This window comes from Akebia trifoliata, chromosome 15, assembly GCF_017979445.1.
Source record: "Akebia trifoliata isolate Shusen 1 chromosome 15, ASM1797944v1, whole genome shotgun sequence".
Classification (NCBI taxonomy): domain Eukaryota; kingdom Viridiplantae; phylum Streptophyta; class Magnoliopsida; order Ranunculales; family Lardizabalaceae; genus Akebia; species Akebia trifoliata.
The window spans coordinates 6,142,384-6,160,969 of record NC_141389.1 but is presented as its reverse complement, the minus strand read 5'-3'; the positions used below and the strand labels follow the sequence as shown (position 1 = coordinate 6,160,969).

The window sequence follows — 18,586 nt, the reverse complement described above, 5'->3', positions numbered from 1 at the left end:
AAATCCTTGACTTGTAAGTAGCAAACTTTAACCTTCATGTCAAACGTGCGAGCGATTCTTCTTTGATAAGTTTGTACCCAAAGTTGTTTTTCTTCAATCAAGTTTAACTCTTCATACCCAATGACGAGTCTAGTCTGTTTCTAGCAATTGACTTTCCATCAAAACCTTGAAATACAGGATTTCCAATTTAACTAGCAAAACTGCTTCCATATCATATACTAGAGAGTAGGGAATAGCTCCAATAGAGGACTGCATTGAAGTATGATGTGCCCCTAATGTGAATGGTAATTTTTCTAACTAATCCTTGTGTGATTAACACATTTTCTTGATGATTATCTTGAAACTCTTGCAAGCTGCTTCAACTGCTCCATTAATCTGAGGACGGTAGGGTGATGATCTGCGATGCCGGATTTTGAACTTTGTACACAGAATAATTACTTATGCTTTGAAGTACGACCCATTATCAGAGATCAGTTCAAAAGGTATCCCCATATCGACTGATAATATGTGATTTGCAACTCAAGATGTAGTGAGGATAACACTGATACATTTTATAACATCTTCTTTGATTCCATCGATATAGATAAGTATTTATTCCATGTTGAACAACACCCAAGCTTGTACCTAGTATACCCTCATATGATCACACGAACAAGTCTTTTGAAATTTCTGAGTAAATTCATTATCCCCTCGTGTTCTTCTAGGGATAAGATGGTTTCTATTTGAATTTCTTTAGGAATTATTTCCTGTTTCGAGGTCAAAGACCTTTCCTTTCTCGATTAAATGATGAGCCTGACTCTTATCTTCTTGTTCAGAACAGAAATCTATCAAATTATTAGTTAATTCATTAATGCGCTCGAGGTATTCAAAAATTTTCTTTATCCGATCAATTTCAAATGGGGCGACAGACACCTTTATAGACTCGATGAAATAACTTGACTCCATAGGAAGAAAGTAAACTCAATCTAAGGAAGACATGACCTTGCTGAAAAAAAAGGACTCGAACTAACCCAAATGACTCATGAAAACTCATCGACAAGTACCCACACGAGTTTGATTAGGACTGAGGACTAAGATATTGCTTACAACCGGTAGGATTGAAGCACTATGATCTTCAAAGAACAACTGGATGATGTTGAGAAATTTTGAGGTCATTTCTAACTGTTGACTTGATATTGATGTTTACTCTAACTAACCGGATTTACAACCCTAGCTAGACGATGGACGATGAGCTTAGATACAGTGATAACCCTTAAAACCTCTTTGAAGGTGAATTTAACCAATTTCAGTGTCACCCCCTTGATAACATTTTAAATGAACCCCTGAGATTTTATTGAATTTTATTCACCAATCCATTAAACATTTCATCCATTCAATGATTATTTAGAAGGAAAATAATTTTATTGCACTCTTAAAAATAATGTTTTTATTGAATAACGATTTTCACAATTCTGATTATTTTTTGCAATCATTTTCATTTTAGAAAAATATATTTTGATAATTTTACAAGGTCCATGCAAAAAATAGATTTTTGGTAAAAAATATATTTCAAAAATTTTCCAGGCAAAAATAGATCGTTTGTAAATCATTTTTCCTTCATTTTCTTTTCTTTCGGAAAATATTTTCTTCTAGAAAATAATTTTTCTCTGAAAAATAGTTTTTTATTTGGAAAGCATTTTCTCTTGGAAAATCTTGTTCTTATGGAAAATATTTTTTGGAAAACGTTTTTTTTAGAAAATATTTTTTCTAAAGAATACACTTTTTCTAGAAAACATTTATTTTGGAAAATACTTTCCCTTTGTAAACTATTTTTCTTCTTTGAAAATTTGATTTCTATTTCGATTTAAATAACCCGGTCCATCAGGATTGTTGGATCGAGTTGGACTGGGTCATTTGCAAGAGATGGATTTTTTATTGGGTCGGTGCACCCATTTTAATTTTTGAAACAAAATTTTTTATCCTTGAGGACAACCATACATTCCTTATCTCATCATTCACATGCATTCTGATCTCATCATTCATATCATTCACCTACCTTCATCAATCAAAATGTTCAATTCAATAAACAACCCGGGAACACCCACAATAAGTTCGAGTCGTGATTTACAGGGAAGGTTTCTAGACTCTAAGCTTACTACGTGCAATGCATTTTTATCTGGCTACCCTTGCCCAAGCACACCTATATACCTTTCGATATGTGGTGACTTGGTTTGATATACCATATAGGTGATAATCTAAAACCTCAACTCACTTCTCTGAAGCCAAAAACAGCCAGTTCAATCTCCAGTTGAGAGGTGGCGCACAATGCTGAGCAAGGGCCCACTTAAATACCTCTCGTCTAGAATAGACGTAGCCAATCCCTCTCGTACAGTAAGGTACAGCGGGGCAAGATCTTGCTTAGGCACCGGTTTTGACCAAGAAATGCAATTGATATACTTAGATTATCTTTTACACCTACGGGTACGAGTCAAGAGTTGTAGCTTTCATAAATGGTTTGGCATCCCACGAGGGGACCGACCACGTAGTAGTACTACGTTGGCAATCGGGACATGTGACTGTGTGGCTCACAATAGGTCAAAGGCTCAGGTCGCTCCAGCCTGGGTGCATCAATATATCTCTTAGAATCACCTGATCAGACGGTATTGATGCCCCAGTTTGATATACCCTAAGGTACGTGACTGGAGTTGTGATTTTCATGAATGACGTCGCATCTCCGAAGAGACCGGGCCATGCACTAGTGCCACGTTGGCTATATGGGACGTGTAAGTGAGTAAAACAGTAAACGTGCATGTGGTGTGTGCAAAACAGGGTGGGGTGTGCCCGGGGTTTTTTCAAACAAATGGGCTCATGGCCCTGATCATACCATTATACATTGGATTACATGAATATTTAATCAAAACCAAAACCATTGGAATCGTATGAATATTTAATCAATATCAATACCATTCGAATCATATAAGCATATTAAGCATACCAATGTTAGAAGCAAGCATTATTTCCTTATGTATTCCAATTAAAGGTTATTTTGGGTGACCCAGAATAAATCAAGATTCTAATAGATGTTACATTGGTGATGATAATCGTTGAGATGAGTAGGATGAACTCTTTTTTTTTTTGAAAAACATGCATAGCAAATGCTTTGAGAACATAGGCTAGTGTGACCAACTCATACATATTCAAATTTTACCAAGAGTCATTAGGCCACGTGGTCCATAATGTTGGTAATCCAATGTCACAAACTTCCAGTTTTAATAGAAACGTTTGGATCTAAACTTCACTTTTTATTTGATCCAATGTTTTGAAAATGGGCGATCACAAAATCAAATTTAAAATCAAAATTCAAAATAAAAGGGATTTTCTTGAAATTTTTTTTTTTTTTTGTAAAAAAATCTTAGACTTTCGCCCTCCATAAGTACTTGACATTGAATCACTCTTAAATATCGCGTGATGAATTTTTTTTTTTATTATAAAAATTCTTAGACTTTTGTCCTCCATAAGTATGTGACATGGAATTACTCTTAAATGTCACGTGACAATGACTTGCTATAAAAAAGAGAATCTTACTAAGCTAGTAAGACTAGCTCATTCATAAAAAATTTAAAACAGCAAGCTTTTCACAGGTTTATTATAAAAGAAACGTTTCTAGCCAAAATCTCAACTTTCTTTTTACTATGTTGCTGACGGCAACACCAATCGGCCTTCAATCCCTATTTTCCTTATTCTCTTAATTCATGAAAACATTAGCAAACAAAATCCTTCCATTCGTTTTTACTGATAAAAGTCTGTCAGATTTGAACATTACCAAAAACGAGCAGCTGGACGAAAGAAAAAAGGTGAAATCGGCATTATATGATCTGCAGATTTGAGTCAGATTGTATTATACTCAATTTGGTGTCTTGGACCTGCCCATTGTCACCTAACGAATTAGAATCTGATGGTCTCGAATGGATAGATCTAAACTTAGATCTTTTTTGATTTTGATCTTCAAAATCCAACCTTCACGACCTCTCTTCGACAACCGAAACAAGAGATTGATTGAACAACCGTTTGAACTTCAAACGATTTCAAGAAAAATCGATGATTGCAAAATCTAAATCATGAAAAAAAAAGTGATTAATATGGAGTTCTAAATCGACCGGACTGAATTTAACCGAGTAGATTGAGAGACTAGATCAGTCTCTGTTAAAAAAATGATGAAGAATGGGTAAAAACCGTTGAAGAAGATGATGTGTGGATTAATCATCGAAGAAGACATCTCCATCTGTGATGGAGTCATCACTACTCCTCCTGATCTCTTTATAAGTTGATACACATGCGCAAAAAACCAACAAAAGGAATCACTAACAGCACCAAAACCAGCAGGTTTTTTTTTTTAAAACGTTGGTGTTAGTGCTGTTCTTCATGTTCATCTTCCACCATTAACCATTGATTTCAGTTGATCAATCAAAACTTGAAATCTCTGAGTGTATAACAATCCTTTAAAGAGACTCAAGATTTACTATAGAAGAAGAGAGAGGATCTCATTCTCTGTTAAAAGACGTTGAACCCAACTGACTTAATCATCTTAAGAAGATGATGTGTGCGTAAAAAAAAGTAATTTTTGCTTGTTACACACCAACTTATAACTCCTGTGAACAGTACCTAAGAAAGCAGATTTTTTTTTTAAATCGATTTTTTTATGTATACCAACCCCATGTTGCTGTAGACAGCACCTTTTAAAAAAAATTAAACAAAAAAAATAGGAAACGGAGAGGTGTTAAAAGGATTATTTTTTTACACGTCAACTCCCTCAACCATTATCATTGTTAATGGAACCTAAAAAAATTTAAAATAAAAAAAATAAATAAAACAAATTAAAATATATATATATATATATATATATCGAAGGATACATCAACCACCGAAAAACTCTATTTTTTATTTTTTTTATATTTTTTTTCAAAACGAAAAAAATCCAACCTACGTGATTCACTAATCATCAATCCATCCTCAATTAAACTTCTTAATCCTTTTTTAATTATTTGGGATCACCCTAAACAACCCTCAATTGGATAAAAATAATAAATAATGCTCGATTGGAATCATAACAGTAATATGCCAAAATACCAAATTTTCAAAATCCAAAAGCATAATTAGTAATCGAACCAAGATAACAACAAATAGATAAAATAAACAGCTAAACAAACTAAATAAAACATTCTAAGTTGATTTAACAATGCTCCCATACTTGGGGTTTTTCAAGTTTGATCCTCAATGTCCCCAGTGGAGTCACCACTGAAAGCGCCCTCGATCCACGGGGTGCTCGGATCCGCTTTTGACCCTTGAGGTTTGGGAGTCGCCACCTAGTTATTACGGTCTAAGAATCGATCAATGACTCTAAATGGATAAGAACTAATCTAGAACAGAAAAGCTGAATTCGGGGATCATGTTACGGGGTTGGAAGGTGTTAGGCACCAACCCCACCCGGTCAAAGCCGGTCTCTACTAACTTCTCAAATAAATTACATTGCTAAAAACCTAGATAAAAATCAATAAAAAAAAGTTATACCTTTTTGATAGCAAAGACTTCGTTCCCTTAGATCTAGCAAAAATAGCTCCTTGTACTGTACTCCCCAGCGGAGTCGCCACTAAAAGCGCCCTCGATCCGTAGGGTGCGCGGATCCGCTTTTGACCCTTGAGGTTTGGGAGTCGCCACCTAGTTATTACGGTCTAGGAATCGATCAATGACTCTAAATGGATAAGAACTAATCTAGAACAGAAAAGCTGAATTTGGGGATCATGTTACGGGGTTGGAAGGTGTTAGGCACCAACCCCGCCCGGCCAAAGCCGGTCTCTACTAACTTTCCAAATAAATTACATTGCTAAAAACCTAGATAAAAATCAATAAAAAAAAGTTATACTTTTCCGATAGCAAAGACTTCATTCTCTCAGATCCAGCAAAAATAGCTCCTAGTACCGTACTCCCCAGCGGAGTCGCCACTGAAAGCGCCCTCGATCTGTGGGGTGCGCGGATCCGCTTTTGACCCTTGAGGTTTGGGAGTTGCCACCTAATTATTACGGTCTAGGAACCGATCAATGACTCTAAATGGATAAGAACTAATCTAAAACAGAAAAATTGAATTCGGGGATCATGTTACGGGGTTGGAAGGTGTTAGGCACCAACCCCGCCCGGCCAAAGCCGGTCTCTACTAACTTTCCAAATAAATTACATTGCTAAAAACCTAGATAAAAATCAATAAAAAAAAGTTATACCTTTTCGATAGCAAAGACTTCGTTCCCTCAGATCCAGCAAAAATAGCTCCTTGTACCATACTTCCTTGTTTCGTTCTGTCTCTGGATTTGATTTCGGATCTCCGAGGCAAGGTATCTCCTTATTTTTGGATCTAGACTCTTCAAGTTTGTTGTGGATTTTGGGATGTTTTTAGAAGGTTTTTAGGTGTTCTTTAGGCTAAAATCAAATGAGGGATGTTAGGTAAGGAGTTGGGACTCCAAAACTAAGGTTTAGGGGAGGCTAGGGGGGCTTTTAGACCTATTTCTCTTAGGATTTATGACTTGATACGAAAATAGGGTGTGAGTACCTCTATTTATAGATTTTTTAGGGGTTGATTTTGATAGAGTTAGTGTTTAATTAGAGTTCTTTTAATTAGAGTTGTGTTTTAGTTAGAATTGTTTTAGGTAGAATTGTGTTTCAATTAGAATTATTTTAGGTAGAATTATTTTTTAGTTAGAACTCTATTAGATAAAATTATTATTTAATTAGAACTCTATTATGACTTTTGGTCTTATTTGATTGACTTTTAATATTTTGACTTTAGTCTTAATTGATTGACTTTTAATATCTTGACTTCAGTCTTAATTGATTGACTTTTAATCTGGACTTTAGTCTTGCTTGATTGACTTTAATACCTTGACTTTAGTCTTGCTTGATTTACTTTTAATATTTGGAGACCCCTCCTCCATTATTTCTTTAATTCTTTGGACTCCTAAATGGAGGGGTCCTTAAAGAAATATCTCACGAACCTTCAACAATTTTCCATGAGAGCCCGATTGATCAATTTCTTTGGTTCAAAATTTTAAATTAATTTCATTAATATTTTACTTTAATTATTTAATGTTTTATTTATTAATTTCGAATTTTTTAATTATTAAAATTGTGAAATTACTATTTTACCCCCGGAGAGGACTTTTCACGTTTTAAGTCGGTTTTTAATGTTCTAGGATGTTTTAGAATCGATTTTTCATAAGGAATTCAATGGAAATATTAGTTTGTGTTATTTATGAAATTTTTTGTGTGAAATGGTTGTGAACTTTATGAGGGGCATTTTCGTAATTTTTGTCGAATTCTGTGAAAATTGGTGAAATGATTTATTTGATTCCGATTTGTTATTTTATATGTTTTAATGAGTTTTCCTAATTGTAATGTAGGCTCTAAGGATATTTTGATATTAGGGGTATTTTGGTAATTTGATCATTTTTTAGTGATTTTTATCGTGAAACTTCTTTTTGTCTGTAAAATGATGATTTATATGTTTCTGGGGTCGTATTTTTTTAGCGTAGCGTGATTTCTAAAGTTTTGTCAGTTCGAGATACCTCATCCGGATTTCTGAAACACATTTGGTAACAAAATAAAGCATTGGAATAATCATTCATCATTAGGAATCATTACGATCGGGTTGACGAATTGATTAATCAGGAGAGTGCAAAAATGGGGTGTGGCCAAAGTCGGTCTCTACTAACTTCCCAAATAAATTACATTGCTAAAAATCTAGATAAAAATCAATAAAAAAAGTTATACCTTTTTGATAGCAAAGACTTCGTTTCCTCAGATCCGACAAAAATAGCTCCTTGTACCGTACTCCCTTGCTTCGTTCTGTCTCCGGATTTGATTTCGGATCTCCGAGGCAAGGTATCTCCTTATTTTTGGATCTAGACTCTTCAAGTTTGTTGTGGATTTTTGTATGTTTTTAGAAGGCTTTTAGGTGTTCTTTAAGCTAAAATCAAAGGAGGGATGTTAGGTAAGGAGTTGGGACTCCAAAACTAAGGTTTAAGGGAGGCTAGGGGGGCTTTTAGACCTACTTCTCTTAGGGTTTATGACTTGATACGAAAATAGGGTGTGAGCACCTCTATTTATAGATTTTTTAGGGGTTGATTTTAATAGAGTTAATGTTTAATTAGAGTTCATTTAATTAGAGTTGTGTTTTAGTTAGAATTGTTTTAGGTAGAATTGTGTTTTAATTAGAATTATTTTAGGTAGAATTATTTTTTAGTTAGAACTCTATTAGATAGAGTTATTATTTAATTAGAACTCTATTATGACTTTTGGTCTTATTTGATTGACTTTTAATATTTTGACTTTAGTCTTAATTGATTGACTTTTAATATCTTGACTTTAGTCTTGCTTAATTGACTTTAATTTTGACTTTAGTCTCACTTGATTGACTTTAATACCTTGACCTTAGTCTTGCTTGATTGACTTTAAATTTTTGGAGAATCCCCCTCTATTATATCTTTAATTCTTTGGACCCCCAAATGGAAGGGTCCTTAAAGAAATATCTCACGAACCCTCAACAATTTTGCCTGAAAACTCGATTGATCGATTTCTTTGGTTCAAATTTTTAAATTAATTTCATTAATGTTTCACTTTAATTATTTAATATTTTATTTATTAATTTTGAAGTTTTTAATTATGAAAATTGTAAAATTACCATTTTACCTTCGGAGAGGACTTTTCACGTTTTAAATCAGTTTTTAATGTTCTAGGATGTTTTAGAATCGATTTTTCGTAAGGAATTCAATGGAAATATTAGTTTGTGTTATTTATGAAATTTTGTGTTTGAAATGGTTGTGAACTTTATGAGGGGCATTTTCGTAATTTTGTCGAATTCTGTGAAAATTGGTGAAATGATTTATTTGGTTCCGATTTGTTATTTTATGTGTTTGAATGGGGTTTCCTAAGTGTAATGTCGGCTCTAAGGATATTTTGATGTTAGGGGTATTTTGGTAATTTGATCATTTTTTAGTGATTTTTATCGTGAAACTTCTTTTTGTCTGTAAAATGATGATTTCTATGTTTCTGGGGTCGTATTTTCCTAGCGTAGCATGGTTTCTACAATTTTATCAGTTCGAGATACATCATCCAATTTTCTGAAATATATCTGGTAACAAGATAAAGCAATGGAATAGACATCCATCATTGGGAATCATTGCGATCGGGTTGACCAGTTGATTAATCAGGCGGATGCAAAAATGGGGTGTCTACATCTACGATCTCGTGATGAGTGCATAGGGGGAGTATGTGAAGGTACTACAGAAATCTCGAGTGAGGATCCCTTAGAGAGATCGATTTGGGAGTCGCCACCTAGTTTAGGTCTAGGAACTAAAATTGACACCGAATCGGATTTGGGTCGGTTTGCGTTTGAGATCCTTAGTATGTGGGTCAGGTTACATAATCCGAAAGGTGTTAGGTATCGGTTATGCCCAACTCGAGATTCGATCTTTACTACTATCCATCGACTAGACTAAGGTCAACTTAAGTGGACTAAGGTCAATATGCTATCTTAGGGGGAATGATTTTGATCATCATCATCTCATCATTTTATTTTAGTTAAAAGACGAATTCATCCCACATTTGAAATTTAACCAATTTCAAATTTCTATCGAGTTTACTCAACAAAAACTAATTCATGAAAATGGATTTTTGTTCCATGTCACGATACCAACACAATGGGTTAACTTGATAGAAACAATGAAATCATTTCTTAAAACCAAACATGTCACTTTGCACAAAATAATGGGTTAAGTTGCAAATTGTTGAAATCAATTTCATGTGTGCCACATTTCCTCCAAAACAGTAACCCGACTCGATGTAATTTTCTTTAAATAATTCAATTTTTTGCAATGGAACATCACAAAAAAAGTGAGTTGACTTATTATATATTTTTGAATAATTCGAGTTTTATGTAACGTTACACCAAAAAGAAAAGAAATTAGTCGACTGAAAATATTTTAGTAAACAAAATCAATTTCATATTTATGCCACGTTACCCCCAAAACAGTGAGTGAGTAAGATTTTCTTGGATCGTAATAGAAATCAATCACCTTGATCGAGCAGGTTCAATGCCTAACACCTTACGAAACCCATAACTCGACTCCTTGTCCATTTATCTTACACATGGATCAATCTGGATCCGTTTTGGAGTTGTTTTGGTTCCTAGACTTAACGTAGGTAGAGACTCCCCATTCCCTAAAAATCCTCCAATTATCCATTAGATACTTTTTATTATTTAGTAAAGGGTGTCGAGGCACTTTCACAATTACAGGGTTGCATTTTATCATTTAGTGATCGATGAGAGTTATTCCATGGGATAGAACTCATTATTTTATGTAGCCGTTCATTGTCATTTTTTATGACGAGAAAGTGTCATTCTGAGTAAATGGACATCGTCATTTTATATGATGAATTTCATCATTTTATATAGCAATATGTTTCCCAATAAATAAAATTTGTCATTTTATGTGATGAATTTCATCCTTTTATGTTGTGATATGCGTTATTCCAAGTAAATGAAAATCGTCATTTTAGGTAAAGATTCGTCGTTTCATGTGAAAGTTCGAAATTTCATGTGAAAATTCGTTATTTTCATTTTCCTAAATGTCAAGGGTCTCTTGATTTTATTGATTTGCATGATTGTTAGCGAAAGACTTTGTTTTATCTTGGGATCTCATTCTTCTAACAGGAAAAGTTTCTAACTGCTAGTCGAATGTTAAGGGTATTTTGGTCATTTTGTCAATTTATGTGAATTTTTGTGAGAGGCTTCTTTCAATCTCATGTGATTATTTCCAAGTAACAATTTCCTTGCGTTGCAAGGTCCCTATGTTATCGAAATTTGTAGCGATCCTAAGCGTACATACTTGCTAAATCGAGTATAGAGTGATAGAGATCCTCAACGTGCGTAATCTCTATGTTGAAAGCGTCGAAAAAAGAGATTATGAATTCAAAGATAATTGAGAGGTCAAGGATGGGGTAGAAAATGAAAGGGAAATTGGAATATGGTCTTTCACAAACTTTCGACTTTTCGAATGTATTTTACGCTCATCATTAGGAATCAAAAGCAACTAGACGATGGATTGTCAGATCAGACGGATGCAAAATGCGATGTCTACACAATCCAATGATGAAAAAAAACCTCTTTTTTAAATTTTGCTTTTTAGGGTTAATAAAATTTTATGCTCTACTTACATGTAGCACCCGATGATGTATTTTGGCACCACGTTGACATGTGGTCCATAGAGATAGTTGGTCCTTTGGTTCATATAACCCTATTTTATTTTACATTTAGTCATACGTGATGTGTCCTACATGGATTAGAAGTTTTGAAATGGGCTGATTTTGGGGGAGGAGATCATCCTCACCAAAATCTTTTTATTTATTGGCACCCCAATTTTGAGAGATGCTGTGAGGAAACAATTTGTCTCTCTAGAACTTATTATCCAACTTCTAATGAAGTACATATTTAATTACATATTTCTTTTATTTTTACAAAATATAAAGTATAGTTGTAGCATTTTATGAAAATATTTATCAAATGGAAACAAAAAATATTGGGAAGGAATTCCATTACATTTTTTGATAGCAACTATTTTAGATTCTACAAATGAAAATAAAAAGTTTAAAAATAACAAAAGGAATTATTAATTAGAATTATTATCATGTTGAACAATGTATTATGAATGAAATTAAAATAACGTTATTTGAACTTTTTAATTAATAAATATCAAATTAAGTTTGGTAGTAATCCAGGTCATAATTTTATGGTTTTGATACTTTAGCATGATGGAAAGGATAAAATGGAGGAGTATCTATTCTTTCACTACAACAAATATGGAAATTAGGAACGGTTTATTACCGTTCCAAAGCCACTATGAAACAGCTTACAGACCGTCTTTAATGTTGGCGTCGTTAATGAGGTTAAACGGCTGGAAGCCGTTCTATGTTTCATGATTTGGAACGGTTAAAAACCGTTCCAGGTGTCGGAATTTGGAACGACTTAAAACCCTTCCTAATCTGCGTCTTTGTATAACAGCACACAATAACCCAAAAAGATTTGAGACATCGGATTTTATAGAACTGATGTCCTACGTCTGAGACTTTAGAAATCGGTTATAAACCGATATCTAAAATTGTTATAAATTGATATCTAAAATTATTATTATTATTTTTTTTTTTTTTTGCTACTTGCCTATTACCCACGGTTAGAATAGATCCAAATAGAGAACATCGATGTTCTCTATCATATTAATTTATACACAAAAAGAGTTGCAATGAGTCATAATTTACAAATCCAAACCAATTACGCTTAAATCATCATCCCATTCGACGACAAGAAAAATGCAGTCCCCAACCACAAGAAGCAACAAAGTCGTAGTTCAGAAAAAAGGGTCCCTCTTACTCTTCCTCTTCGAGACAATAATAAAGAAAAAAGGTTTCAAGATGAGAAATCTACATCTATTAATAAAAACATGATCTTGAAGCCATCTTCACTTCATCTATGTATTCAAGTTAACGAACCAGATTCAACTTTGGGTTTGAAGCTTTGGGATCCTTTAGACCCTGAGAAAAATGTGTGGGATTACTCTGATTCTCCTTCATTCACCTATGAAACATGAGAGACACAACTCAACTAATACTCACACATATCCCCAAGATGAAATCTATCACTGATATAGGCATACAGCAAATAAAGAACAAAAAGAATCCATCTAAGAAAATTATATATGAGTACAAAAACAACACAAGAATGCTAAGAAACATGAGAGACACAACTCAACTATATAGATTAGAGACGCAAACAAAGCACTGATTTAAAAACAAAACAAAAAACATTATAGATTACAACACCAAAAACAAAAACAAAACTGCAAAAAATAGAAGGGAAATGTTGTTCATAGTCTGAAAGAAACTTGATAGACAACAATATGACCAAGTCATACTCAACAACCTATCCTTCTGAGTGGAGTGTTGTTCTACATATTCCAAGCTGAAATGCACTACCGATTCAACGGTACTTCATCACCCGGAGATACAATTTGAATAATGAGATCATCTCAGCCAACAATATGACCAAGAAAACTCGAACCTAATTGTTTTTATCTCACTCAAATACACAGTATCTTAACATTTGGGCCACACCCAAATCGTCAAAATGGCAAGTTAAGGTACATGATTGCAAGTAATTGATCAGCTATACATCACTAATAACTTACCCTATAAGACCAACTTAGAATTTCTTATAACCTGATTATATACATAGTCTTAATTCATTTATCATACATATACATCCCACCAATACATTTTTCATAAAGCATAACCATCATCATAAAAAAGAGAAGAAATAAACAGCAAGAAAACAAATAAATCCATATCTAAATATATAATCATAAACAATCTGCATGTAGTGACTGTGCTGACGAGGAGGGGTGCACAGAAACATCGATGCTTTTCCTAATGATATGAGAGAAAAATCTTTGGTTCTATGCACACCTCCACGTGAGCATAAAGTCTAACTCAGTGTCCCGCACAGTCACCCAGAGAATAAACAAATGAAACAGTCCATGAACAACCAAGACAAGGATTTCACACTAAATTAAGGCATTACATAGCCTACTATATGTGCTTGAGAGTCGCCTTCCAACAGAAAATGAACATTATGGTTGTGAAGTAAATTTAAGCAAAGATTTATAGCAATTGGTAAATGCCTTGACTTACTGTGCTGATTGCGATTGACCAAGATTAGACAAAAGTGATTGCTGTAAGGCCAAAACTTGCTGCAGAAAATTATAAAATAAAAGTCAAAATAAAAATAAAAAACAACGGAGAACAAGCACGTACCAACTAGCTATAGTAATCTAAATCACGAAAAATAATCGAGGAATACATGTCCCTCTTCAACACTGGCAATCTTACATCACAGAAAGCAGGACCGGGAAATGTGTAAGCCTCACTAGTTAACATGCTCACTTGGCAAAAGATAAAGGGACGGTACCTACATTCTTTCAAGGGACGTCTCTTGTGGAAGAAATTCTGGGTTTTGCATCATTTCTCTTAATTACGAATTGGAATCAAGCTGATTGAGACCGAGAATCAAACAAGTAAGACAAATGTGTTAAAGACAGAAAAATAAGAAATAGTTTTATGCTCAATGATATATATAAAATAACAAATATACCTGGTTCATGTACTGAGGGTTAGAGAGCAAGCTTTGCATCATCTGATTCAATTGAGAGGAATCCTGCAAGCCACCCAACATCCTTTCCATCTCTCCTACCAAGCCACTACTACTGATACCAGGAGCATCCACCACTGGATTTGGCCTTGTTGTGATGTTTGTTTGTGCCCTTGTCTGTGCAGCTCGGATTCACAAGGATGGAGTTGTTCTGGACAAAGATTTTGAGATTCGATTGAAATTTTAAAAAGCTTCAAGTAAAGCAGAATCATCATCATCATCTATGCCTAAACCAAAATATCAGGATAAGCAACAAGAATACTGACTCAATTCAACTCTATCCAAAGCTGTGGTTTCAGATTTCATCTTCTGTAAAATGAGAAACAAATAAATCACATTTTTTGTTTACTATGAAAAAGGTCCATATCCTACGGCTATAATTCATCAATCAGACTGAATTTTGGTGCAAACGTCCGAAGGAGATGGACCAAAGAATATGGAGTAGTAGACTAACACGAGAGATGGGTATTTGAGACCAACACCTTAGGTTTATTTTAATGTAACAAAGAGAGCTGTCAAGCTGGCCAGAGAAGCACTATTTTATAGGAGAGGAATCTTTTTTACCAAAAGAATCTTGATTAGAAAACAGAGATGTGGCATTCAATGACGAACAGTCAGCTCGATTCCTGGATCTTGGTCTCTAATGTCTAAAGGACATGCTCTCGTGAGGCTTTGATATTATAACCTATGGCTCCACAACCCCAAGCAAACAATTCCCTTACAAGTTCTACATACATACATACATTATGTATGGCTTATTCATGTATAATATATGCATGGCCATCACTAGAAACATAGTTTGTTACATTTGAATCATGGTGTATTCATGATTTTAAAACCCACTATTTAATCTCATCTTACCCAACTGATATTAAGTTGACTCGTCTAAGTCATCTGATTTTGTACAAATCAAATTATTTGTTGGATAAGGGGAGAACTATGAATATATGAAAGTCATGAGGCTTAACTGGGGTGTGACACATCCGAGACTGGAGAAAAATACATACTCAATACTCCCATTTACTCAAAAGTTTTGTAGGGTGAGTGATTACATCAATGAGGAGAAAGTGTTGAAGAGGGTGAGAGAGTGTACAGGAAAGAAGGCAGAGCCATGGCCCTATATACCATACGAGGTGGCGCCACACCCATACATACCAGGTGTGTACGATAAGAAGGCCCCACCAGGCTACGTCTGGAATATTGCAGAGGTTGATCCTACATTGGTACTCCCTAGTCCCATCGAAGAGAAGCTTTGCTCCGTCTGCAATGACGACAACCCCCATTCCTGTGCCATCATGTAGTAATACTAGAAGCAGTAGTAGTTGTAGTAGTAAATGAACACCTGTGTTTTGATTTTCTTAGTGAGAACAAAGTTCCAAAGACATGACCAACATCAACTAAAGCAAAGTTATATGTTTAGCAGGATGTCTCCCATCTTGCTACATGAATCATGACTCACTCTTTAATTTGGACTCACTTATTAAGTTGCATTTAACTTATGTCTGAAAAGACAAAATCACCCATAAACTAGTGATTTGGTCATTGCTCAGCACATGCATTCAGCAATGAATTGACTTAGATTTTAAATAGAATTAAAATTTTTGTTTATCATTTAATTTGTACATGTGAAATGAAATCACTCCTCAACTAGTGAATTGGTTTTATCTCAGCAATGAAATAATTTAAAATGTTGAAATCGATTATCATAATGTGCTTCTCTCATTGAATAAATTATTTTCCGGGCTAGTTAAAAATATAAACAAAAGAAGAAGAAGAAAAAATCCCAAAAAATCATCTAAACTAAACTGATATACAACTAAAACTTGAATATGTTGCCAAAGGACCAGGAGTAAGTAATGGTGATTGGCAATTGATAGGTCACCCTCAATCTTCCCACCTAAAAGTTACTTGAAACTTAAATGACATCTTACCTTCTATTGCCACCATAGCCTCCACCTCCTATTGTTTTATAAGTTTGCCCATAGTCGGATTCAGTTGATACACCAAGAAACCTTCTTCCTGTAAAATGGGAATAAAAATACATCTTATTTTGTTAGCATAGTAACATAGTTCGGATTCGGTAAATATTATCAAATTAGATCCTTATTGGAACCCAAATATTGATCTAGATTCGAAATTATCGAATCAAAACTGATCCGATTTCAGGTCTGATCTCATCCATTAACAGCCTTAAGAGTTGAGACACAAATTGCATAAAACATGGATATGGTTTGATGTGCTTACCAAGGTTGAGTTGCAGATTTGTAGTAGCCATACCACAAGACAAGAGCAACATCACTACCACAAAAATGGTGACCAACATAATATTGAAATGAAACAGGATCAGGTAAGATGTCACGTTTACTATAAAATTAAATTCCAAAGGATCAGGAGTAAGTCATGGTGATTGGCAATTGATAGGTCACCCTCAATCTTCCCACCTAAAAGTTACTTGAAACTTAGATAATTGAATCGATACTACCATATTAGACATCCAAACAAGCACTAAACAAATAACATTTGACAAAAACAAAATTTGGATCAAATAAATAAAAATTAAAGATGGGAATGAGATACAGGAACATTTGCCTCAGGATACACAAGAAAAAGATTATGATTCTACGCATCCTGTGGTAAAAGATCCAAGTTTTCTACTTCCTACTTTAGATGAGGTCCTCAACAGATGATGTAACATACACTTTGATGAAAAAAAGCTTTTAGATCTTCACTCATAGTACATTAAACCATATACTATACCAATAAAATCACATACTTTGTTCAATAAATTGAAATATTTACATAATAATAATATATTTATTTCAAAAAAATCCAAAATTGGATGGCTGGGTCTCAAAAAATCCAAAATATTTACATATTATATCAAAGAAAGCATCAAATGACATAAAAGTAGAAAAACATCAGTGAAACTATATAATTTGGTTGGGTCTCTAAGGACTAAGAAGTTTGTTTCTCCTAAACAATATAGTGCAGATGATGAAAATGCTTTATAATTATTATTTTGGCAAGATTCCACAAGGTTGAAATTTATAAAACCAGAATTAAACTTCAAATCAACATTATATAGCTTATAACCTATATTGATTTGGAGATATGAAGACAGTTCCTCCAAATCAATATAGATTATCAATGTAATAGTATTTCCAGTTAACCATATTTACTTGAAAAAATTCATGAAATTATATACATAGCAAGGCGACAAATCCGAGATTTCACAAACAAGAGAAACATCATCGACGTAAAATGAAATCAAATCACCTCAAACCAACAAATATAAAAGAAAAAAATAATTATTATAAAACCTTAGTAAACATTCCAACACCACAATCCATGGAAACTTTAGCCAAGAACAGATCATCAGCCAACAATCGCTCCTTAAATCCCCCAAACTGAAGCTACCATCGAAACACTGCAGACTTCTCCAATTCGAAGTAACGATACACAATGGATGCAGGAATCCTACCAGATTCAATTGTTGAAGCAAGATCTGACTGTAAACTATCCAAAGATCTCCCTATTTCAAGAAAAGAGGGATTAGAGAGAGTACCTAGTCCGAGAGATCGATTGAGTGAGCGATTGAGCAAGAGAGAGATGAGATCGAGTGAGAGCAACTGAGATCAAGCGAGCGACTGAGCGAGAGAGACGACCGAGCGAGCAACTGAGCGAGAGAGAGATGAGATCAAGGGAGAGCGACTGAGATCGAGAGAGAGAGAGAGAGACGATCGAACAAGTGACTGAGCGAGAGAGAGATGAGATCAAGGGAGAGCGACTGAGATCGAGTGAGAGAGACGAGAGAACGACTGACATCGAGAGAGAGAGAGAGGAGAGTGAGAGAGAGAGGACTTTCGTTCCATCTAAAGAGACGGATATCGGGTCGGATAGAACGGTTTTTAAAAATAAAACGGTTTAATACCGTTTTTTAATAAAAACGGCTTAATTCCGTTTTACCCTTGTGTTCTAATTTTACATTTTTTTTTTGTAGTGTTTAGATACTTTAGCATGATAGAAGGGATAAAAATGGAGGTATTATTTCTTTTTGTCATGATCCATGATATGTGCGAGACACGACTATCGAAGCTAGATGCATCAATCTACTGTGGAGTATTGTATTTGTCAAAGGGAATGGTTAATAGTTGATAAGATGACACAATATGAGCTTGTTGAAAAAGAAGTTAGATATGGAATGGAATAAGTAGATACATACACTACAGGAAAATGTCTGTATACCGACGAGATTTAGCGACGGTTAAGTTATTTCCGTCGGTGTAAGAATACTATAGCGACGGA

General features: G+C 34.4%; 1 long non-coding RNA gene across 18 annotated transcripts; it reads right to left on the bottom strand.

Moving 5' to 3' along the window:
* Nucleotides 1-12,257: 12,257 nt before the first annotated feature.
* On the bottom strand, nucleotides 12,258-18,235 carry LOC147384108 (uncharacterized). 18 transcript variants are annotated; one of them, XR_015172831.1, is made up of 8 exons: nucleotides 17,602-18,235; nucleotides 16,213-16,579; nucleotides 15,437-15,623; nucleotides 14,548-14,590; nucleotides 14,225-14,432; nucleotides 14,046-14,122; nucleotides 13,765-13,823; nucleotides 12,274-12,652 (listed from the first exon to the last, which is right to left on the bottom strand). It is a non-coding gene; the product is annotated as an uncharacterized LOC147384108 (long non-coding RNA). The 18 variants fall into 18 exon arrangements; XR_015172832.1 differs by lacking the exon at nucleotides 14,548-14,590 and having other exon boundaries at nucleotides 12,276-12,652; nucleotides 17,602-17,758; nucleotides 17,847-18,235; XR_015172840.1 differs by lacking the exons at nucleotides 14,548-14,590; nucleotides 15,437-15,623 and having other exon boundaries at nucleotides 12,265-12,652; nucleotides 16,213-16,300; nucleotides 16,526-16,579.
* Nucleotides 18,236-18,586: the final 351 nt, after the last annotated feature.